The 23304-nt window shown below is 34.7% G+C and overlaps 1 protein-coding gene across 6 annotated transcripts in view; it reads right to left on the minus strand.

Annotated features, from left to right (window-relative positions):
* Window positions 1-23304, minus strand: part of LOC128868676 (general transcriptional corepressor trfA) — a 77076-nt gene that overhangs the window by 21616 nt on the left and 32156 nt on the right. For 3 of the 6 annotated variants that reach the window (XM_054111027.1, XM_054111025.1, XM_054111023.1), the window contains one exon: window positions 22826-22932. The exons of 2 other annotated variants lie outside the window; for them this stretch is intronic. The gene's annotated coding sequence lies outside the window, so the exon portion shown is untranslated. Of the gene's footprint in view, window positions 1-7470; window positions 7728-22825; window positions 22933-23304 lie in introns of those variants that run through there. One more of the 6 variants, XM_054111026.1, reaches the window with a different exon arrangement.

The following is a 23304-nucleotide window of genomic DNA, read 5'->3' on the forward strand; positions in this document are numbered from 1 at the left end:
TACTAAGCTCCATCGAAGCACATGAGCGCCATGTCAACACTTGTACACACATCGATGATGTAATTGGTTGCTCTTTGTCTGTTAATTACTATCAATTTACGTACTTAGCTTTTAATGCTCATAATTTGTTTTTCACTTTCATTTTTTTGTTTTTTTAGTTGAAAGTAATTTTTTTGTTTTTGTATTTTTACGCTTTTGTTTGCATATTTTTTTTTTAGTATTCTTTCTAAGTATGCAGTAATTTTTTATCATTAAGTTTCGTTGTTTACTGTGCTTTTTTTGTTTGTTTTAGTTGTTCAAGTTTGGTCATTTTTTTGCTATCTTTCTATTTTTTATTTTTTTGGTGTTCAAGTTTAGTCATTTTTTTTGTTTTGTTGTGAGTTTTTGTTTTTTTACGCTACTTTTAATTCTTTTTACCTCAAGTACTATTTATTAGATTTACTGACCTCATTGCGTAAAACTTTTTTTAATTTTATGTGACACATTGTTTACTACTTTTAATTTTATTCAAAAGTCGTTCTAAATTTTTTCCATTCACTTCGAACTAGTTTACATTTCGAGTGGGATGGCCACTTAAATACGTAAACTTGAAAAATTACAAAATACTTAATGTAATTTACGCCACAAATTTCAATGTGATTGTATTTACTGATCACTTATGAACGGGCTTAGCGATTAAAAGCGGTTATTTCCGAAATAATGAGGATAAAATTAAACATTTTTTGGCTGCAAATTATACATTTTTAATTTCACATAGAATTCTTTTAAGTTAGTACATTTTTTAATCCGCTAATACACAACTTAACATTCTAAAATGAATTGAGTATCTGTATTCTAATGCAAGGGAAAGTCGCACCCGCAGTCAGATTTGCCATAGGTTAGACGGTTACAGAGTATTCTTTCTTCAAAACCAGATACTTCCCCTTGCCAGAAAGTTTTTGTGCAGCACCTTCGATTGAAGGATGTTGGATCTATAAGATCTACATATTTCCTCGCAAATAATGATAGTTAGCTGCATCTTCCGTGATCGTTCCACTAACCTATACAAATGGCTACGTTAGTTCTCTCTCTCTATGTGCTAACAAACCGTAAGAGTTCATCTCTGAGCGCTGTCTGATATTCAGTGTGCCTTACAAACATACGGAGAAAGAATCCTCTCTTCTGAGAGGATATAGAGATAGACTGCAATCAGCGGTAAATTTTACAGCCTACTATAGGTATCCCCTTAGAGCAGTTCCTATGCAAAAAAAGAACTCCTTTGAATAAATCAAATCAGTTTTTGGTACATATTTTTACTCTTTACTAATTTTTAAAAATTCTTATCACTTTGCAACGCTTGTTTCATAAGCCAAGCCCATCAATCAATTACATAAAATCTTGTTCACCTTTTTTGAGTATTTCATTTCATGTGAGAGCAGCTACAACAACAACAAAAACAAGTGTAATAAACAAATAAACAAATAAGAATGTCAAATACGCATAGATACTTGAATTCATATCTTGATTTGATAATTTTTCGCTAAGCTGCGTACAAATAAGCGATATTTTCGGTTCATGGTAAACCAATTCATTTACAAGTATTTATTTACTTTATGTACGGGCATTAAGTTATCAATAAAAATTTGCCAATAGCACAGCTGCATACAATTGTATATACTAGGCATGTCGATCCCGAGATACCGGTATCCCGTTATTTCTTAAGTACTTAAAATCCTAGAATTACTTGTCAACAGATTTTCGGGATTCATATTAAGGGGTTATACGCAGTTATGAAGCAAATAAAAGACGGGTTGTCAAGGATTTATCCTGAAGAAACTTCAGAATATTTTAATTTGAAAATTTTTGGCGGTTATAAAAGCATCCTTCAAGAACGTAACAAAATTTTTTATTTATGAAAATGTTGATTATAGAGCGCGCTGCAGGCGATTTCTGGAACCTCTTTTAAAAAAAGACGATTTACGGTGTACATCGTAACTCAGGATTGGATTATCTGAAATCAAAAAACCAAACAAATTTTGTTAATATATTAGATTATCTAGTAATTAATCGTTCGGCTAATCAAAATAGTGAATTTTCACAAAATGGCAGCTCTTAAAAGAAATGATTTCGATTTTTACGTTAAAATTTGGCCGTAAATTGATTATAAAATGGAAAGTAAGCATCAGATTTACAAAAGGAACGATTAATTACTAGAAAATGTATCTTTAAAGATTGAGTTAAAACGGTTGACCGATCAAACAAGCCGTTTTCGAGATATCGTGTACACCGACTTGAAAAATGCCGTTTTGAAAAAAGCACGTTTAAAGTTTCAATACCCACCTTAAAACGTGCCGAGGCATCTCTACATATTTAGGTAGAACTCCGAAAGTATTGCTTAGATCTACTTCAAATTTCGTGCGTATACTTTTGAATATATGTACATTACAAAAATGCAATAAAAAAAATCGATTTTTTTGAAAGTCATAACTACGTATAACCCCTTAACCAGATCCCAAAAGTATCGGGGTCGTAAAAGTTGAACAAATTTACATCGCTGGTACATAAATACATATAAAAGTGTATGTATGTAAGTATGTAAATATGTATTAACACTGAAATGTTTACTTTGGCTGTCTAGCAGCAAGTGAGCCATACAAATTTGTTTACCCACACATACATTTACACACTAAAAACATAAAATTCCCCATCTGATAAAAAATTTTAAATTTAATAAAAAATTAACAAATTCACAAAACTCGACGAAGCGCAAATTCTTTAATTAAGTGCTCAAGTGATTAGCGCACAGAAACAGAAGTAGAATGTGGAGGAAAGCGAATTCACGCTTGAATAAAAACTTACTTACAAGTGTAAAATTTAAGTGAGTACATAAATTTGCGTAAAAAGTGGAAAATTAAACTCGTGACACAAAAATGGAAAACAAAATTAAAATCATATTCTCACGGGCAAGCGTAAATGAATACTACTTATAAGTAAAGTGCTCGTGAATGTTTATTTAAAAATTAGAAACCTAAAAAACACAACTATAAATATAAATAAAAACAGATAAAAAAATATTAACGTCAAAAAGTTTAGATGAACAACTTCGTTATTTTTCTTCTTCTTTTTTATGAGTTACTGACTGTCGCTCACCTTCCACCGCCTTCGAGTGGGGAATAACTTAGTTGGCGTATCTATTGTGGTGAGTCAGACACTTCAGACGTTTGATTAATGATTTTAATGAATATAATAAAATTGCTAAGTTTAAACGTAAAGATACTCATTATCTGTGAGAATGTTGATGAATGTGAAAATAAATTATTAGTTGATATGAAAAAAATTATATAATATGCGAAAAATTAAAATAGAAAAGAATTAATTAGAAAAAAATTCTCACTCCATCAAATTCCAATAATAGAATGAGTCATATGAAAAGTAACTTCCTCAATAATTTAATTTTTAAGCATTTTAAGTTTTGTCTTAGTGACTTAGTTTCTGTGCCAGAAGTGCTCGCAATTCTCATTGAAACGAAAATATTTTAAAATCCTTTTATTTTTCGAGGTTAATTCATCTCTCAGTAGTTTACATGCGACTTTAGAGCGCAAGCTGACAGTTAGTGCTTACGACAAATTTGAATTTTTGTGCTATCACAAATGAGAATATCGATAGATGTACGATACAAGAACGCAATTGTAGTAAATCTACATTTTTCACTGCTCAGCAGTACGCCAGAATTTTTGTTAAAGAGGACTTTAAAGTTATAGGTGTATTATGGGTATCAAATGAGGGAAGAATATGAAGAAAATGAAAAACAAAAAATGAAAAAAATTAAAAAAAAAATTAAGAAAATTAAAAAAGAATATATTAAAAAAAATTTATGAAGAAAATTAAAAAAAGTGTATGAAGAAAATTAAAAAATATAAAGGGTGGTTACATTTCAAGGGCCGATGTTGAATGTGAACCACACCTGAACGTCAAGCTTTTTTCTGCATTTCATTTGCCATTTTTCAATTTCAGAATAACTCAATTTAAAACATGGAAGGATACACAATCGAGCAACGCGTTAAAGTTATTCAGGGTTATTATGAAAACGGGCGATCAAATCAAAATGCATATCAAAGAAAATAATTTTCAGGCACATTTTCACCTCAGTGGATTCGTCAATAAGCAGAATTGCCGCATTTGGGTGAATGATATTCCAAGAGAGATTGCCGAAAAACCCATTCACCCACAAAGAGTGACTGTTTGGTGCGGTTTATGGGCCGGCGCCAACATTGGGCCGTATTTTGTTCAAAATGAGGCCGGTCAGAGAGTTACTGTGAATAGTGTTCGCTATCGTGAGATGATAACAAACTTTGTATGGCCCGAATTGGAAGATATAGATGTGGACGATATGTGGTTTCAACAGGACGGTGCCACTTGTCACACAGCTAACGAATCAATGGCTCTTTTGCGCGAAAAATTTGATGACCGAATAATCTTCCGTCGCGGCGATGTCAATTAGCCGCCAAGGTCATGTGATTTGACACCGTTGAACTTCTTTCTTTGAGGTTATTTGAAAGAAAAGGTGTACGTCGAGAAGCCAGCAACAATTCAAGAGCTAAAGGATTAGATAATTCGGCACATTAACGGCATAGAACCTCAATTATGCCTCAGCGTGATCGAAAACTTGGACCATCGGATGGTGGTGTGCCGCCAAGGCCACGGCGGCCATTTGGCCGATATTTTGTTCCATACGTAATTGAGCCATACCAATATTATCATAATAAAGAGAAATGACATTAGTTTCTTAAAAAAATTGTATTTTATTCAAAATCAACACCGGCCCTTGAACTTAACCACCCTTTATATATTTTTAAATTTGTAATTTTTTTAATTTATTATTTTTTTTTTACTTCTTCATTTCCTGTGGTAAATCTATCAAAATTCAGTTTGAAGCGAATATTCGAAATATTATTATAAATATATAAAAAATATGAAATAAGCTCAAAATCAAATTTGGGTAATAAATTTTATTATTAAATTTATATAATATCAAGTAATACAAATATGACGAAGCAGCAACACTAGCATGACCCATCAGCTGTCTAATGTCAGCAACACGCGGTGTTTCCAAGCGTCCCCCATCCAAGTACTAACCGCGCACGACACTGCTTAATTTCGTTAACCCGACGAGAACCGATGTTCTCAGTGTGGTATGGTCTTCGACAATTTGGGTAACAAATGAACAAAATATGAAGGTAATTTGACAAACAAATTAAAATTAATATATAAAATATAAAAAAATTAAAATTTTTTTAAACTAAAAAACATTAAATTCCTTACAATTACCTCCTTCGCATTCGGTATAATGCTGAGTTAAGGTGCAAATGTTATCAGAAACGTTAAAGCAAAAACAGCACGGTCACACACTGCAAATGAACAATGACAGAACTGTAAAAAATAACTTCGATACAAATCTACAAGACGACATAAGAAGAGGCCGGCCGAGAAAAAGCTGGAGAGTTGACATAGAAGGCGACGTAAGAACTATTGGCATATCCGATGTCAAAAGCAAAGGTGAAAGTCGAGCGACGTGAAGGCGAATGGCAACGGAGACAATGGTTCGCCCCGAATGGTGATGCTATGACGATTATGAATTGTGGGAAAGCTGTGTTTTCCACTTTTCTCAGAAGTACGTGAGCATTTGTTCGTAGAGGAGTTTACAATTTTTTAAGACAGTTGGGCGCCAATGTTCGAAAAATTTATATAAAATTATGAAATTCAAATACTCAAAAAATATGAAGGAAATTCAAAATCAAATTTCGGTAACAAGTGAAAAAATAAGGAAATAATTAAAAAAATATATATATAAAAAAATAAAGAAAAATAATTATTCTTTCATAGTTTTTCTGAAAAAAAAAGATTGAGTTTGTAATTAATAAAAATTGAGCTCCTTACAATTACCATTTTCAATTATGTTAAATCTGTGTTTTTCATTTTTCTCAACAGCACATCAGTATTGTTTTAACAGAACTTCAAGCTTCATATGGAACCCGTAACTCGAAAAATTATTAAAAATCTATAAAAGCTATTGAGTGGCATTTGGAATTCAAATAAAACAAAAATACTCGTATAAAGAAAAATTTTAAAAATACTTTTCTTGCAATTATCCTCTTTGAAGTATGTGAAAAACGTAAAAAATATATGCTTCGAAATTTTTATCCCTAAATGTAATTGCAGGTTCTTACCAAATGACATCATTTCATTATTAACATTTAGCGTTACAACCAGGGGTGGGTTATATGTAGATTTTTCTGTGATATTCCTCCAGACATTTTTAAATTTTCTTCTACCATTTGATACTCAAATGTTCATATCAAATAATTTTATAGAGACGATGTACCTCAGCAGCTCGGTCTCTTATATGGTAAGTTTTTCTTTTATATTTTCTTTATAGATTTTATAGATTTATAGTTATAGATTTTATAAAATTTAAAATCTATACTATAAAGGTGAATGTCTGTATGTTGTCCGCGCATCACTACGAAACGACAACACCAAATGACGTAAAAAATTGTATACATTCATATTTTCACCCAATGAAGGTTATAGGCATGTTTTTATGATGGAACTCCCTTCCCACAGCCCCCAGGAGGCGCCACCACTCTCATTCGTCACTAATAATCGAATATTTGCTTAAATTTAATCTAAAAAATCTTAGTTTATCCAATTCCCACTATTTATAGCACACTCTAGACTTCACAATCCGCATAAGCTGTTCAACTATGACCCAAAAGCAAAGTTCAAAAACGTAACGGTTTGAGATAGAAAATTAATGAAAATTATTTTGCTTGATATTTTTGTGATTGGTTGTTTTTATTTTATTCAACGAGCCATAACAACGGATGCCGGCTATTGTAATATTATGGTTAATAATAAAAAATTATTTTCTATGAAATTATTGTGTGTAATTCTTTTATATACATATCCTAAATCCCTCAAAACTACTCCTACGCGAGCGGGACCGCGGGTTAAAGCTAGACCTCTATACTGCAAACTTTTTTGAATTTCTTGAAAAAAAATAAGTTACTTTCGTTGATAATTAGAGTTTGGGAACTAGGAATAATTCGTAAAGGTCATCTCGCCTTACTGAAAAATAAAACTACAATGAGCTCTCTTTGTAGATATTTTATTGTAAACTGATTTATTGCGGTTAGTTTTATGTTCACTTTTCTGTAATTAAGATATGTAATTCTTGCTTTAAAAAGTACTTTTAACTTCATCAATTCATTCGCTACACAAAAAAATAGCAGCAAATTGGTATGTTTGTGAACAGCCTTGTACCCATTTTAAGTTCGCCTGCCTATTTTCAAAAGCTGACATTTCCCTTGTTTGTTTTTGCGTAACTTAAATAACCCCCATGGAGTTCCGTTATTCATTACACCAAATTTATTTGTTTACTAATTTTTTGCGTTTTTTTTTTCTGTTATCCACTTATTTTTTATTACTCACTTCACGTTTGCGAAGAAAATATTTTTATCAGCTTATTTTTGTTTTCCAATATATCAAATTTTCAATTTTTGCTCTATTTTTTAATTTGAAATTTTTATTTTTATTTATTTATGTTTCGCGCACATTCCGTTCAGAATCAAATGACTCACTCGCGAACAGCGTCAACGACATACTAACTCACTGCCTTACTGACATATTTAATGTGAACTAACTACTCGAGTACTTATGCCGCGCTGATTCTAAGCAACTGTACCAAAGCTGTGAGTTGGCACAAATATGTAACGGCTGGTGTGTGAGTGTAGGTAGGGTTTGTATGTAGAGCTGGTTCCTTGAGAGGCGCATAAAAGCGGCAAATAAGTGTATGTAATTCATGAGAGGCAAGTAGAGTAGCGTAGCATGGAATAGGTGGGCAGGCACGCTGCCAGACAGGTAGGCCAACTGACAGCCAGGCAGCCAGGCAGCTAGGCAGACAGCCTGCTGTGGGTTTGGCTCTGGTAATGAAAATAAAAACAATGCAACAACGGGAGAACAATAAACTCGCAATTGTGTTGAGTCAAGTCTGTCGATTTGGCGCACCTCCAGTTCCACCCACACCCCGCAACATTTAGCACATTATTATTGCAGTATTTTGCGGCCGCTAGCAAATACTTAAAAATTTATTGACTTATCATTTGTTTACTTTAAGTTGCTGTTTTTTTGTAACTTTGCTACTTTGTTCAATTTTCAAGTTAGTCAAACACAAATGTATATATGTATGTATGGTGATTGCTCAATTCGTCACAAGTAAAAAAAAAATTGCTATTCTTTGGTAGATTTTTATGTATTTAAGTCAGTAGATAATTTTATGGAGCCTATTTAATACTCAGCGTGTTACGGTATCATTGGGCATTGATTAAATAGCTCATTAAATGCGTTTTATTGTACGTGCAGCTTTCAAATAACCATGTATGTGTATACTCTTGTATGCGCTCAGCGGCAAACAAATGGCTTTCCATGCGATGGAAGTTTATCATACGCCCTGTAGCTACTGTGCTAACTACGCGCCACTGCGAGGTGTTTGTACGAATGTGATTTAACTGCCTATTGTATGATTTTTTTGGGGTTTGTCATTCGAAAAAGCGCAAATCAGTATTTATCCTTGCACGATTACGTTTGTTTTTGTTTTTTGCGCCAAATACTTTTGGTGTAATTGGAGAAGTAAAGTACCAGTGAAGAAAAAAAGTAAGTAAGCAAAAATTTCAAATAAAATAAATAAAAGGGAAATCATCGAAAATTAATTACATATAAAGGCACAACTAAAACTACTGAATTTCAGAGCAAATAAACAACTCAGTCTTACGCATAACTTTTAAATAGTTCCTCACTTCTTCACTTTGCAACCACCTCATGCCCCCAACTTAAACAATACAAAATTTGTAGTCAAAAACAAAAAAAGGTACAACAATATTCATCTGCAGCGTTACATAGTTCTTCTGGCCGCAAGTGGATCAGGGACAGGCAATAGCACTACTGGGTCTAACAAAGTCAAAATTGGGTTCTTAACGGCACCACACAATTTGCAAATGCATGCGGAGGAACTCAACATAACTTTCAGTACCTGCTACAGCGGTTGAATTGAGTGTAATGAGGTGGGGTCATCACTGGATTAACTTCTCAGCTACTCTATAAATTTGTATAAAGAATTTCTGAAACAATTTCAAGTATGCAATTTTATTGTTTATTAGATTTTGATACAGTAAAGTGCATGTTTCCAGTGGGTTAAAACTCACATCGATTTCTGAGAATTTTTTTCGTACGCTATTTTGTGCGTTTTCTCTTTTAACGCCTACTCTACAATTTTTTTCATGGAAGAAAACTTCTCACCACGCCAGCAGGAAAAATTGTCAAAAATCAATGCAATTTTTCAACCACTTGAAACTTGCTCAATTGCACTTTTTTTGAATGCTACTTTACTGTATCAAAATTCAATGATCTATAAAACTAATAGGACTATGAATAAGTTCGTGCGGTTTTTTTTCGAAATTTGAAACTTTATTGACGTAAAATGGTTACAAATTTAATATTCAAAATATTGTCCATCGCTTACTACTACTTTTTCCCATCTTTCTGGCAATTCACGGATTCCCTTTGTGAAAAATTCGGTCGGTTTTGCCGCAATCCACGAATCGATCCATTTTTTGACTTCATCGTAATTACGGAAGTGCTGGTCAGCCAGGCCATGTTGCATCGATCGGAAGAGATAGTAATCGGATGGCGCAAGGTCTGGACTATACGGCGGGTGGGGTAGGACATCCCATTTGAGCGTTTCTAAGTATGTTTTGACCACTTGTGCAACATGTGGCCGAGCATTGTCATGTTGCAAAATAACTTTGTCGTGTCTATCGGCGTATTGCGGCCGTTTTTCTCGCAGTGCTCGGCTCAAACGCATCAATTGTCGTCGGTAGACATCCCCCGTAATCGTTTCATTCGGTTTCAGTAGCTCATAATACACAACACCCAGCTGGTCCCACCAGATACACAGCATAACCTTCAGGCCATGAATATTCTGCGCCGACGTCGATGTTGAAGCATGGCCAGGGTATCCATACGTTGCCCGACGTTTTGGATTGTCGTAATGGACCCACTTTTCATCGCCAGTCACAATTCGATGCAAAAAACCCTTTCTTTTGTGCCGTTGAAGCAGTTGTTCGCATGCCATAAAACGGCGTTCAACGTCTCTTGGCTTCAATTCATACGGCACCCAATGGCCTACCTTTCGGATCATTCCCATGGCTTTTAAACGTTTGGAAATGGTTGATTAATCAACTCCCAAAGTTTTTGCAACCTCTTCTTGCGTTTGAGCCGGATCTTGATCGAGCAATTCCTCCAATTCGGTATCCATGAACTTTGGCGGCGCACTCTCGCGTTCTTCGTCTTCCAAGCCAAAATCACCACTTTTAAAGCGTGCAAACCACTTCTGGCACGTTCGCTCAGATAGAGCATGCTCACCATAAACTTCCACCAAGATACGATGACTTTCGGCTGCTTTTTTCTTCATATTAAAATAATGAAGAAGAATTCCCCGCAAAAACACATTATTTGGCACGAAATTCGACATTTTCAAGTGTGGTAAAAATATTGTTGTTTACGCTTCAAATAAAAAACTTATACTGACGTTTGTGCCTTACGACAGTAGCTCTCCAATGAATGTTTGGAAATGTGGATCGATGGAATAATAATCAAGTTACGCCATCTGTTGTAAAACCGAAACGAACTTATTCATAGTCCTATTATATACCTGAAATTTTTCTATGAATTTCGAAATTTCGATGAAAATTTGCCGAATTTTTCAAAATTGTATACAAAGTTCGAAGTAGGAGCTCAGCCAAACACCCCATAAAGATTGTAAAGGCCAATTATATAACTTGATGGGAGCGTGTCATTATTCTGTATTACAAAATTCTGGGTGACAAAATTCTGTAAATTGCAAAAAAATTCCGCTTTTTAAAATTCTGCTTTTTAAAATTCTGCTTTCTAAAATTCTGCTTTTTCAAAATTCTGCATGTTTAATGCGAAAAATTCTGCTTTATTCAAGTTTTGTGATTTTCGTCATACAAGAAGTAACAAAATAAACATTTATTCCATAAATATGCATATGTATATGATTAAGCGATAACAATATTTTAGTTTAGCCAATTACAATATTTTTTGGAATTCTTTTTAAATATGTAGTGTGACTTAATTCATTTCTTTTCTTAATAATTATTCGCAGCTGTCGTTTTCTTAGAAGAGTTCTACGCAAAAATACGGTGGATTGCGTAGCCGGAGTTGGACTGATGAGGGTTATTTTTTTGAAGCGCGGCCGAAGGCCGCCCACGCGAAAAGAAATTCCACGCAAAAATACTGTGGATTCTATCGAAACTGAAGAAAAAATTATTATTATTATTATTATTTTTTATTTAATATCTCGAATAATAATAAAAAATAATAATAATAAATTAAATAATTACATTACCTCTTTAACATTGTTATCATTATATTTTAATACAGAATTTTGTAATACAGAATAATGAAAGCAGAATTTTAGAAAGCAGAATTTTAAAAAAGCAGAATTTTAAAAAAGCAGAATTTTAAAAAGCAGAATTTTGTTTTTAGAATTTTGTACATACAGAATTTCGACACCAACCCTAACTTGATGTGCATCTGCCAACTCTGCAGTGCGAGTAGCACAGCTCACTAATCCGAATAATTACCCACATGAATTGCTGCCTGCTGTATAATCGTCGAGCTCAAATACATATGTATGTTAATGCATTTTAGGAATTAAACAAATATTATCAAAATAAAAATTTTCACATAAAACATATTTTTTTTCTTTTTTGCAAAACGTTAATATTTAGAATTATTCACAAGAAACTATTCCCACTTAAAAACTGTTTCCATTTTAAAACTGTTCCCACTCTAAAACTGTCCACTATTTTAAAACTTTTCCCACTTTAAACCTGTTCCCATTTTAAAACTGTTCTCACATTAAAACTGTTTCCACTTTAACCCTTTCAATACTGACGGGACACATATGTCACAATGAGTGTTTTCGTTGTACTAAATGCCAAATATTTCTTTGCATCGCTGTGTATTTTCTTCCCATCAGTTTTTTACGAGATATACCATCAATTATGCTCCGTATGACCCGTTATACTTTGTATTTTTCTCTACACATGTTTTGCAGTAGTAGTTAAATCGTAGCACGTGCTAGGTCAGTAAGTGGAAAAACGACAATTATAGATCTACGGAGTGTTCATTACGGGTGGGACAATGTTTTCCCAGGACATTTTCTCAATTCCTAGAAATAATTTCTTTGTTTATACAAGAGGATATACTATTTAGATCACTAGTAATAACTTTTCATGGTTAAATATTTTTTTCCCTTAAAAAAAATCCGTATTGAAAGGGTTAAAACTGTTCCCACTTTAAAACTGTTTCCACTTTAAAACAGTTCCCATTTTAAAATTGTTTCCATTATAAAACTGTTCCCATTTTAAAACTGTCCCCACTCTAAAACTGTTCCCACTTTAAATCTGTGCCCATTTTTCGCACTTTCAAACTGTTCTCGTTTTAAAACTGTGCGCGTTTAAAAACTAATCGCATTTTCAACTTTAAAACTGTTCCTACTTTAAAAATGTCCCCGACTACAAATTATTCATAATTAAATTTAAATCTCAAACAGCGACTTAAAATGTATTGTGCACAGTCTAACATAAATTGTTCTTAGACCAACAGAAACTGTTCTCAATTTTGCGCAATCTTAATCTTACTGAAGTTGTGTATTAAAGAGGGTTGATTTGTGTTTAATATCCTTAAAAGGTGTTCATCAGAAACTGTTCTCAGCTGAAAATATATATGATCAAACTTAATTATATTGTATTGTTTTATTGTTATTTAAAAACTGTTACTTAAGCTATACGTACTTATGTATACCTATGTTATATCAGTACTAATGAAAAACTATTCCTACACAAAATTCTTACACAGTGTCTATTTTAATTATCATAACAACTTCCCTGTTAATGCTATGGCCTTAATATTCAAAATTATATAAAATAACTAAATATTTTTCAAGTAAAGGTAAGTAGAGTGAAATGTAATGAAATAAAAGGGAATAATAAAAAAGCGAAAAAGGGAAAATATAAATGAAATTGCACGAAATAAATATAAAGAAATAACAACATTGCTACAATAACGAAACCTAAGAAATACAAAAATAATAAAAAAATAGCAAACAAATTCAAATCATTAGCAACAATTCAAAATTTTCAAGGTTAAGCCACACCACAGCAACACACACACACAGACACATACATGCATGCGCAATAATATAACTTCCGAATACCTCTTCAACCCCTTTCGATCACTCCGCTCCAGTTATGAAAGAGTCTAAAGTCGTTCGCTTGATTGGTATGTTGCCGCACGTCAGCAATTATCTATTTAACTGCTTTGCACATATTTACATTCACAGAGCGATACATATACATACATATGTATGCATGTATGTATGCATATGTATGTGCATATCTCCTGAGAACGGCAATGACGCTGGTTTTACGCTCTTTCCAAACCAACTAGAAATAAGTAGACACTATGCACAGTTATATAGGTACAACTTTTCAGATATACATACATACATATAATATGTATGTGAAACTATTATTACTTATACTTACATACCTCACTTCAACGCGTAATAAGTCTGTGTGCTTCAAAATGCAGCAAAATGTTTATGATAATGAGTAAAAATCGCAACAACTTGGGAATTTAAAGCGAAGCAGAAACAAGGTGAAAATATTTATTGTAAAAACAAAATTTTTTTTGTAATTAAAAAAAATCCAAAAATTATTTTGCCAATGATTGCACTTCAACTTACATACCTACGTCAAAGGTTATTTTCATACCGCGCCAACTGGCATTGATAAGCGAATTTGCTTGCAAGTGAAATTTAGAACCACGTTAACAAATAAAAGTTATTCAAACACAATATGAGGATCATAAACTAATGCCACAAACACGCACACACGCATATACATATGTGTGGTAAGTGTATGTAGTATAAAAGCAAATATTGAGGAAATATGGCATTAACGCAAACACGCGCCTAGCTTGTGCAAGCACTTCAGAAATTCTTCTTGAGCAGCACGTAAACTATCAACTGAAGATCCTCGGTATTTACAATGCAAGGAAAAAAATAAAAAAAATAAAAAATGTGCACTATCTATACGCGCATATTCCCTCCATATGTACGCACCAACCCACAGTTATGACCGATATTACATACCTTTTTTAATGGCCATAATTTGCTTGCGTTTTGCCATTCTTCCACACTGCTGTGTCTATAAAGTGAAATTCAATTCAACTATTTATGAACGCGATTTGTGGGTGTGAAAGTCAGTGAGAAAGTCAGTTGAAACAAATGCGCTTAAGTAACTGTACCTTTAAGTGTGGCTTTTGTCTTGCAATACTTTATTTTTATAATAATTATTTTTAGCTGTTTTTCATGCCATTTATCATGCCTTAGTGTAGGACAATTAAAAGCTCGTTTTTTAGCTAAGTTAATGCATGTCAAGTCACGTCAAGGCGAATAAATGAAAATCACTTTGCTTAGCGAAACCGAATGGGAGTAAATTATTTAAATTCGTTTTTATATAAATAGCTGGGGAATAAGTTTTCTTTTTTAATACTGTCTACTTTTATCAAAAAACACTTTCGTTTCTTAAAATAATTTATATTCAGTTGAAATGTTTTCGCAACCCAATTCTTAAATTGTCATTTATTTACAAAACTAGTAAGCGGATATTTTATTGACTTTCTTAGAAACAATAAAATAAAAAATAATGCAAAAAATAAAAAAATAAAAACAAAACAAAACTATTTAAACAATCAATTTTTTGTGGACAGCAAAATTAACGAAATAAATGTGGATTTACTGCAGACAAGCGTTGCCGCTGCTTTCATAACTTTTGCAGTTTATTAACCTTCTTTTAATATTTTGTTTAAATTCTCGGTTTATTTTTACGCACAACTGTTTACCTTTTCAGCCACTACATTTACATGTAAACATCTTTCAGATCTCAAAACAAATAAATCGTAAACAATTTCAACAGAAATTCATATAAAAATGTGTGAAAATACATACACACATACGTACATATCAACGCAGAGCAAATTTAAGTTATTCGAAAATGTATTTAAAATAACGGTGCTAAAGAATGTGTACCCTTTTTAGTATAATATCTGAAGAAAACAACAACAGCAGTGGGGAAAAAATTGTATAGCTCAGTTGTACTTTTTTCGTAAGTTTACCATTGATTCTTTGATTTTCATTGATCACATAAATTTTTGACAATTTATTTTCTGGCAGTGTTATGCATTTTCTCAATATTAAAAAAAAATGATCTGCATACTTTCCCCATTTTAAAATTGTTTCCACTTTAAAGCTGTTCCCAATCTAAAACTGTTCCCACTTTAAAACCGTTCCCTCTTTAAAAATGTTCCCACTTTAAAACTTTTTCGTGAATTCGCCATTGATTCTTCGATTTTCATTGATCACATTAATTTTTGACTATTTATTTTCTGGCAGTGTTGTGCATTTTCTCCATATAAAAAAATACGAAGCTGCATACTGTCCCCATTTTAAAATTGTTTCCACTTTAAAGCTGTTCCCAATCTAAAACTGTTCCCACTTTAAAACCGTCCCCACTTTAAAATCATCCCCCACTTTAAAACTGTTCTCACTTTACAACTGTTCCCACTTTAAAACTGTCGCCAATTTAAAACTGTTTCCACTTTAAAGCTATCCCCAATTAAAAACTGGTCCCACTTTAAAACTGTTCCCTCTTTAAAATCATCCCCCACTTTAAAACTGTTCCCACTTTACAACTGTTCCCACTTTAAAACTGTCGCCAATTTACAACTGTTTCCATTTTAAAACTATCCCCAATTAAAAACTGGTCCCACTTTAAAACTCTTCCCGCTTTAAAACTGTTCCCACTTTAAAACTCACACTAATTTTTGACTATTTTTTTCTAGAAGTGTTGTGCATTTTCTTCATATTAAAAATACGAAGCTGCATACCTAGAATTTTTCTAAAAGATCTAACTATTCATTGCGTACAAAGTGCTATTTTTAGCTATATGGTTTTTGTTGTAGCATAATCTGAATTTTTAGAAAAAAAGTAAAAAATTAAAATTAAACTTAAATTAAATTAAATATAAAAAAATAATCAAAATTTTTAAATATATTGCGTTACTAATATTGTAAAACTAGATGCACTTTGATTTTATATATTATAAAAAAATTTGTTTGCAAAAATCGATATTTTAAAACGAGCCTACGCACTTCACATTTTCATCATTTTCCATATTTGCCCCATATATCCTATATCTCATCCAAATGTACGCACTTTTATAATCGAAAAAGTTTGTTTCGTTCACCCTAACTTAAATATGGTATTGCAGGCGCAATTCGCGCAGCTTGCGGAAGAAAAGTCGTACAGCCGCCATTTTCTTTCGTATTTCTTTGATAAAAAAATAATAATTTATACAGTTTACGACATATGAAGAACCTTTTTCAGTTTTAATTAATTTCATTACACGGCCGGAAAAAACTATCAAAATATGCTAATTTTTTCCACTGCTGCAATGGCCTCTTACTTGACCTCTTAATTGAACTTTTAATTGGCGCATTCAGTGATTTACAGACATTAAATTTCCACTGTAAATATTCATATGAATTTTAATAAACGTAACTCTTAAATAACTACTTTTACTGTTGTCAACTTAAACTGAAAGATTCCAGGTGGACATCAGATAAGCAAAGCTTGGATTTAGAGAGGGAGGGAGAGGGAGGGAGAGGGAGAGGGAGGGAGACGGAAAGTTTTTCTAATTAAAAGTCATTACTGTTGTTGTTGTTGTTGTAGAAGATCATCAAACCCTGCCAGTGCAATGTAATTACCCACCATCATCACCTAGCCCATCTAACCTGTTTCGACAGGTTGGGTCCAGAGAGCGTAAACTAGCCCGGTCTAGTGCGCCGAACCTCACTCCAGTATACCTCTATCCATCCTACATACCTGCCGACCCCTCATCAAGGAGGCTTGAGAGCGAACTTATTACAAACGCATAAATCCGAATTACTGAAGTCAAAATCTAAACCATCGTCAAAGCAAAGCTGCAATTGATAAAACTAGTCGCCAATTGCAGCATAACTAGCACAGCATTTGCGCTAGAACTCCAGTGATAGAAAATTTTGTAGCAATTCAAGAACACATACGGAAGCCAGAGGGAGAAGTTAGAGGCTCACTTCCTTAAAACAAATAAAATTTAGACACAAAAAAAAGGAAAAATAAATGTTTTGGTACAGTGGCAAGCGTAACTGAGTGTTTGATGATTTTTTAATATTTACAATGTTTTGGGACCTAATATAGAATTTTTTGTTATTTCTTTTTTAATACTGTTCGGCCTCTAACCGAAATCATATAAAATAATATTTCAAATTTTATGCGAAATTTAGAAAAATTCAGAATATTTTCATCCAAATTTTTGATTGACTGTTCAGATCTACTTCGCTCATATAATCCATCTAATGTTGAAGTTTTCAGATCTAATTACCTTTTTTTTCTTAAATCTACTCGACCTCCGAATAAATCTGAGTAGATCTTGTGATGCCAAGGAGCCAAGGTGTCAAGAGGCATGGCGAGGATCGTTAGATCGAAGTCCATGCCTACTCTGTGGTCTAATGCCGGACAGGGGCCATACCAATTCCCATTGTGTTTGGATGAAAACATCAAGTGGTGGTAGAAAACATCAAGTAGTCGGAAAAGCTCCGACGCTACAGATGGCCACTGCGCGTTGTAGTCTCGATAAGGTGCTCCTGACTCCCACGAGCGGGAGTCTACTCATTCAGACCACTGATGCATAGGTGATAATAGGTCTTATCATAGCCGTGTAGATCCATAGGACCTTGTTAGGAGAAAGACCCCACGTTTTTTCAAAAACACCCTTGCACTGCCAGAAAGCTGTCAGTGCTTTGGATGTCTTTGTTTCAACGTATGATTTCCAGAGGAGTTTACTATTGAGGATTCCTCCAAGATATTTAATTTCCTTGGATAGCTGGATTGTGACTTCTTTTAGCTTAGGCAGAACGAGTCCATCAAGCTTCCTTCTTCCAATGACAGTCTTGGTGGGATTTGCGGATAGCCTATTCGCACAGCAGCAAGTGTCCATCATATCCAGTTTTCTGCACTTTCTTGCAGATGTTCATAAGCGAAGGGCCCGTTAACAAACAGGCAACGTCGTCCGCATATGCTTGTGCGTAGACTCCCGAGTCATTTAAGGTGGTGGGCAGAGGATCGATCATCATGCACCAGAGCAATGGAGACAGCACACCACCTTGGGGGCAACCTCTATTAACCCCGCAATCTTCCTCTGCACATACTGTCAAAAGTGGCATTATCAAACGCACCCGCTATGTCTAAAAAGATGCCCATAGCGTACTCTCTCCTGTCGATGGCCTGCTCTACCCTAACAACAAGGTTTTGCAGTGCCCACTCGCGGAATTTTCCACCTTGATAGGCATGCTGTAATGGAGTTAATTACCTTAATTTCTTCCCTCTTACAACAGGACTTTAAGAACTTACTCAGCTTTCTTGAAATCTTGAACTTGATTTTGCGAGGCCAAGGCCTCTGCTTACGTTACTTATTGTGTCTCATTATTTGTCCAATAAACTATATTTGTATGTATTTTATTTCAGATCTTAAATTTTGGTTATTTTACTCTTTAAATCTAAACACTAAGATGGCTGAGTTAAATAAAGAAATAAATTTTCAACTTTTTAATTTGATTGAAATTTCGGATACGCAGCAGCATGGCGCGTAAAATTTTAATGAAACTGGTGCAAGTTTTAAGCGGCTGAAAAATCGGTCCAATTTTTAACAAATTTTTTCTAACAACGTTACGTACTTTATTCCATATACAATTGGATTTATTTTTAAAGCAAATGTGCAAGCTCGTTTGGAAAAATTTAAAAAGAATCAGCACCCGTTTTTATATATTGCAAAAAAACCGCAAGAGTCGTCACAAAACACACAAAAAATAAAATTTGTGCGATTCTTTAGCTGCTAACTAGAACTTGCACTCTTTTATGCTAAAACTAAATGGACTACAAAACTGCATAATAGAAACTTTTCTAAAAATTCAAATTCAAAATTTATAGGTGCGCAACTTTCGCTGTTTTTTTGACGAAAATACAAATTTATTCTGAAAAACTGGTTACAAGTGAATCATTGAAAGTATTCCCCATCGCTGGCTACAACTTTTTCCCATCTTTCTGGTAGATCTCGTATAACGTCGCGGTAAAACTGTTCATCGCTTGAGGCTATCCACGGATCAAGAAGTCATTTTTTGATGTCTTCATATGAATGGAACTGCTGGTCAGCTAGACCATGTGTCATCGATCGGAACAGGTGATAATCGGATGGCACAATATCTGGAGAATATGGCGGGTGGGGTAGGATTTCCCATTTCAGAGTTTTCAGGTAGGTTTTAACGGGTTTGGCAACTTGAGGGCGAGCGTTGCCATGCTGTAGAATCACTTTTTCATGCCTCTCCGCGTATAGCGGCCGCTTCTCACGCAGTGTTCGGCTCAATCCCCTCAATTGAAGTGGGTTGATGGTTTCGCTTGGTTTTAACAGTTCATAATAAATCACACCAACTTGGTCCCACCAAATGCATAGCATAACCTTCGTAGCGTGAATATTTGGTTGAGGCGACGACGTAGAAGCATGACCGAGTAGTCCCCATGACTTTCTTTTCTTTGAATTGCTGTAATTAATCCATTTTTCATCACCCGTTACGATGCGATGAAGAAAAACCTTCCTTTTTTGACGCTGGAGCAGTTGTTCACAGGCGAAAAAACGGCATTCAACATCCCTTCATTTTAACTCGTAAGTCGACTGTTTCTGAATCATTCCCAAGGCATGCAATCGCTTGGAAATGGATTGGCGGGCAACTCCTAATACTGGAGCAAGCCCTTCTTGCGTTCGACACGGATCCTCATTGCCCATCGAGCAATGTCTCCAATTCAGCGCCATCGAAGGTTTTTGGCCTTCCTTCACGCGGACCGTCGTCAACATTAAAATCACCGTCTTTGAAGCGACAGAACCAATCTCGGCACGTTGTTTCACTTAAGGCAGCATTTCCATAAACTTTTCGTAGCTCCCGATGCGCTTCAGCCGCCAGAGAAAAATCAACACTTCCCGCAAATGACGATTATTCGGCACAAAATCAAACATTTTCATAAAACCAAAAGTATACGAGTATGATACCAAAATAAAATCACTAATGTGTCGAAGCAGTTTGTTTACCATATGTCTAAGCTTGATTTATGACGTTTAGGTTGTGTTAGAATCGACTAGCACACACTGCTGGCGGCATCTATTGAACTTAGCTGCGCACCTAATGAATTTATATGCAATTTTTTGGAAATTTGTCTAAGCTTTGTACAACATTTGAGGGTATCCAATGAAAGGTCCTTTTCGGATCATAGTTGGATCCTCTACGATCTGGAAGAGGTTCAAAAATGCAGTAAATAAGAGGATAGGAGAGATTCCTATCCCTCAAATCACTCTCCCGGAAAACCTTGAGAGTAGGGTCATAACACTGGAAAAGGCATTTAGTAGGACCTACAAAACGTTCCGCCCCATAAAATTTAGTAAAAAAAACTCACCCTCCTTGGTGGAGCAGTGAGCTCTTAAAACTAATCTAGATCAACGTTTAACCTCAGCTACTCGACGGGAAATTGGGAATTGTACAGAGAAAGTCGGAGACAGTACAAGAAGACAATCAGGGCCGCCAAAAAAGAGAGCTGGAGGGAATTTTGTTCGTCAATCGAATCCACCAGGGATTCTGCTAGGCTCAACCGTGTTCTTTCCAAAGACCACTCAATGGCTTCCTGGGTTAAGAAACCTGATGGAACTTGGACTGCTACGGCAGAAGAATCGCTAGAGCTTCTGTTAAACACGCATTTTCCGGGATGCAACGCTTTCGAAAGTGGGAGGGGAAATATTAGGCGGAGCCCATATAATCCACAGCATCTTGCAAATGAAATTATTACCAAAGAGAAAGTTGCGTGGGCAATCAAATATTTCTCACCCTTTAAATCTCCGGGGCCAGATGGGATCATTCCAAAGATGTTACAGGAAGCCTTGGACTGTGTCCTACCATGGCTAGAGGAAATTGTTTGAAGCGTGTTTAAACTTAGGCCATATTCCAGATAGTTGGAAACTATTCAAGGTCGTCTTCATACCAAAAGTTGGTAGGAGGGGACATGAATCAGCGAAGGAGTTAAGGCCAATAAGTCTTTCGTCTTTCCTGTTAAAAACTTTTGAAAGACTTTTGGATATACACCTCAGAAGCTCTTTGGAGGGCTCTGGTATATCAACTGCACAACACGCATACCTTAAAGGCAAATCTACGGAAACAGCGCTTCACGAGGTAATCCACTCTAGAGAGCAAACATTATTATACCATGGCGGCATTCTTGGATATAGAAGGCGCCTTTAACAATGTTAGTACAGATGCCATCCATCAGGCGTTGACAGACCTAGAGGTGGACAGTTGCATTAGTAACTGGGTCATCTCTATGCTAGAAACCAGGATCATCAAAGCTAATATGGGTAATTTCAACATAACCAAGAAGGTCCACGGGGGCACTCCACAGGGGGGAGTTTTATCTCCACTTCTTTGGCTATATTTGATCAGCCAAATCTTAATAAAACTTAATGGAGGTGGTGGTGCTAATGGTGTCAGGGCTGTGCCCCAATACGATCAGTGGGATCATCCAAAGGACGTTAGGCGATCTTAGCTCTTGGGCCACAGGATTTGGGCTAAGTTTAAACCCGCGTAAAACAGAACGTATGCTTTTTACCACCAGATACAAGGTACCAACTTTTACCCCACCAAATATGAACGGACAAACTCTTTCACTATCACCCGGTGCAAAGAACTTAGGGTAATTCTGGACTCCAAACTTAGCTGGAAGTTAAACGTCGAAGAACGGGTAAGGAAAGCAGAAATTGCTTTATATGCCTGCAAACGTATGCTTGGAAGAAGATGGGGTCTTCAACCCAAACACAACAAATTACTCGGCAGAATACAAAGATCAGCCTGTGGAATAACTGTCGGTACAATCAGATCATGACCTAGTTTAGACGTCAACAACCTAATAAGGTTCCTAAACCGCACAGACTGGATATAGTCTTGCCGTAAATAACTGTTAAACAATTTGGTAACGAGGATGTGGCAACAAAATGGTGCGGAAGCGCTAGTTGGATTCTGGATGAATCACCACTCTAACCAACCAACCAACCAACCACAACATTTGAAAATTTGATTCACATGGTTTTTGCTAAAAGTGAGTAAAATTTAAAAAACAAAAACCAAAACACAGAAAAATTCTAACTCGAAACACTTTAAAAATATTAAAAAAAAAACATTATCATGCACTAAATTATGTTTCTGCACTATGCGCCCAATGCCGGCACGATGGTAACTAATTACAATAAAAACAGCTGAGTTATGCTAGCCACTCCAGCTAAAAAATTCCAAAATCAGCAATTAAACAGCTAATTTTTCATTAACTTGAGCTAATTAAATTAGGTTAGGTTAGCCAGGTTGCCTGTCTAAGACATTCGGTGGCCCTAAGGCTCATTGTGATACCTGCATTTGATAACTAAATGTAAAAAAAAATGAAAATTAAATATAAAAAAACTAGCAAAACTATTTGAAAAAAAAAAAAAAATTAATTACCAAAATAAGTAAAACATACCTGCTAAAAGCTTTAGAGATTCCACAAGAATAAAATTCACAAATAATTGCAAATAATCAGCTTCAATTGTTATTAGACGTCTGGGGCCGTTAAATCACAGTTTTCAACTAAAATTTAAGAAATAAAATTTGACTTTTTAACAAGCCTTTTCATTATTTACCAGTATGTGTACGCACATACACACATACACACACATTCACACATGGAATAAAAGTATAAATATTTTTATGGCACTAATAATATAATAAACCATCAAAGCCGCGCAACTTTTCTAAGGAATACGTACTCTTGTATGTATGTATGTATGTACTTCCTTGTGTCATTTCCTAACAGAGATACGGGTACATATGTATGTATATGACGATAATTTATAAATTGAGGAAATCAATGTTTGAGATCAAAGATGGCACCGATAAACTTTTCTAATGTTTTCTTTAATAAAAATGCGATAAGACATTTTAAACAAATTTATAATAGCA

Source organism: Anastrepha ludens, chromosome 6 (genome assembly GCF_028408465.1).
Source record: "Anastrepha ludens isolate Willacy chromosome 6, idAnaLude1.1, whole genome shotgun sequence".
Classification (NCBI taxonomy): Eukaryota; Metazoa; Arthropoda; class Insecta; order Diptera; family Tephritidae; genus Anastrepha; species Anastrepha ludens.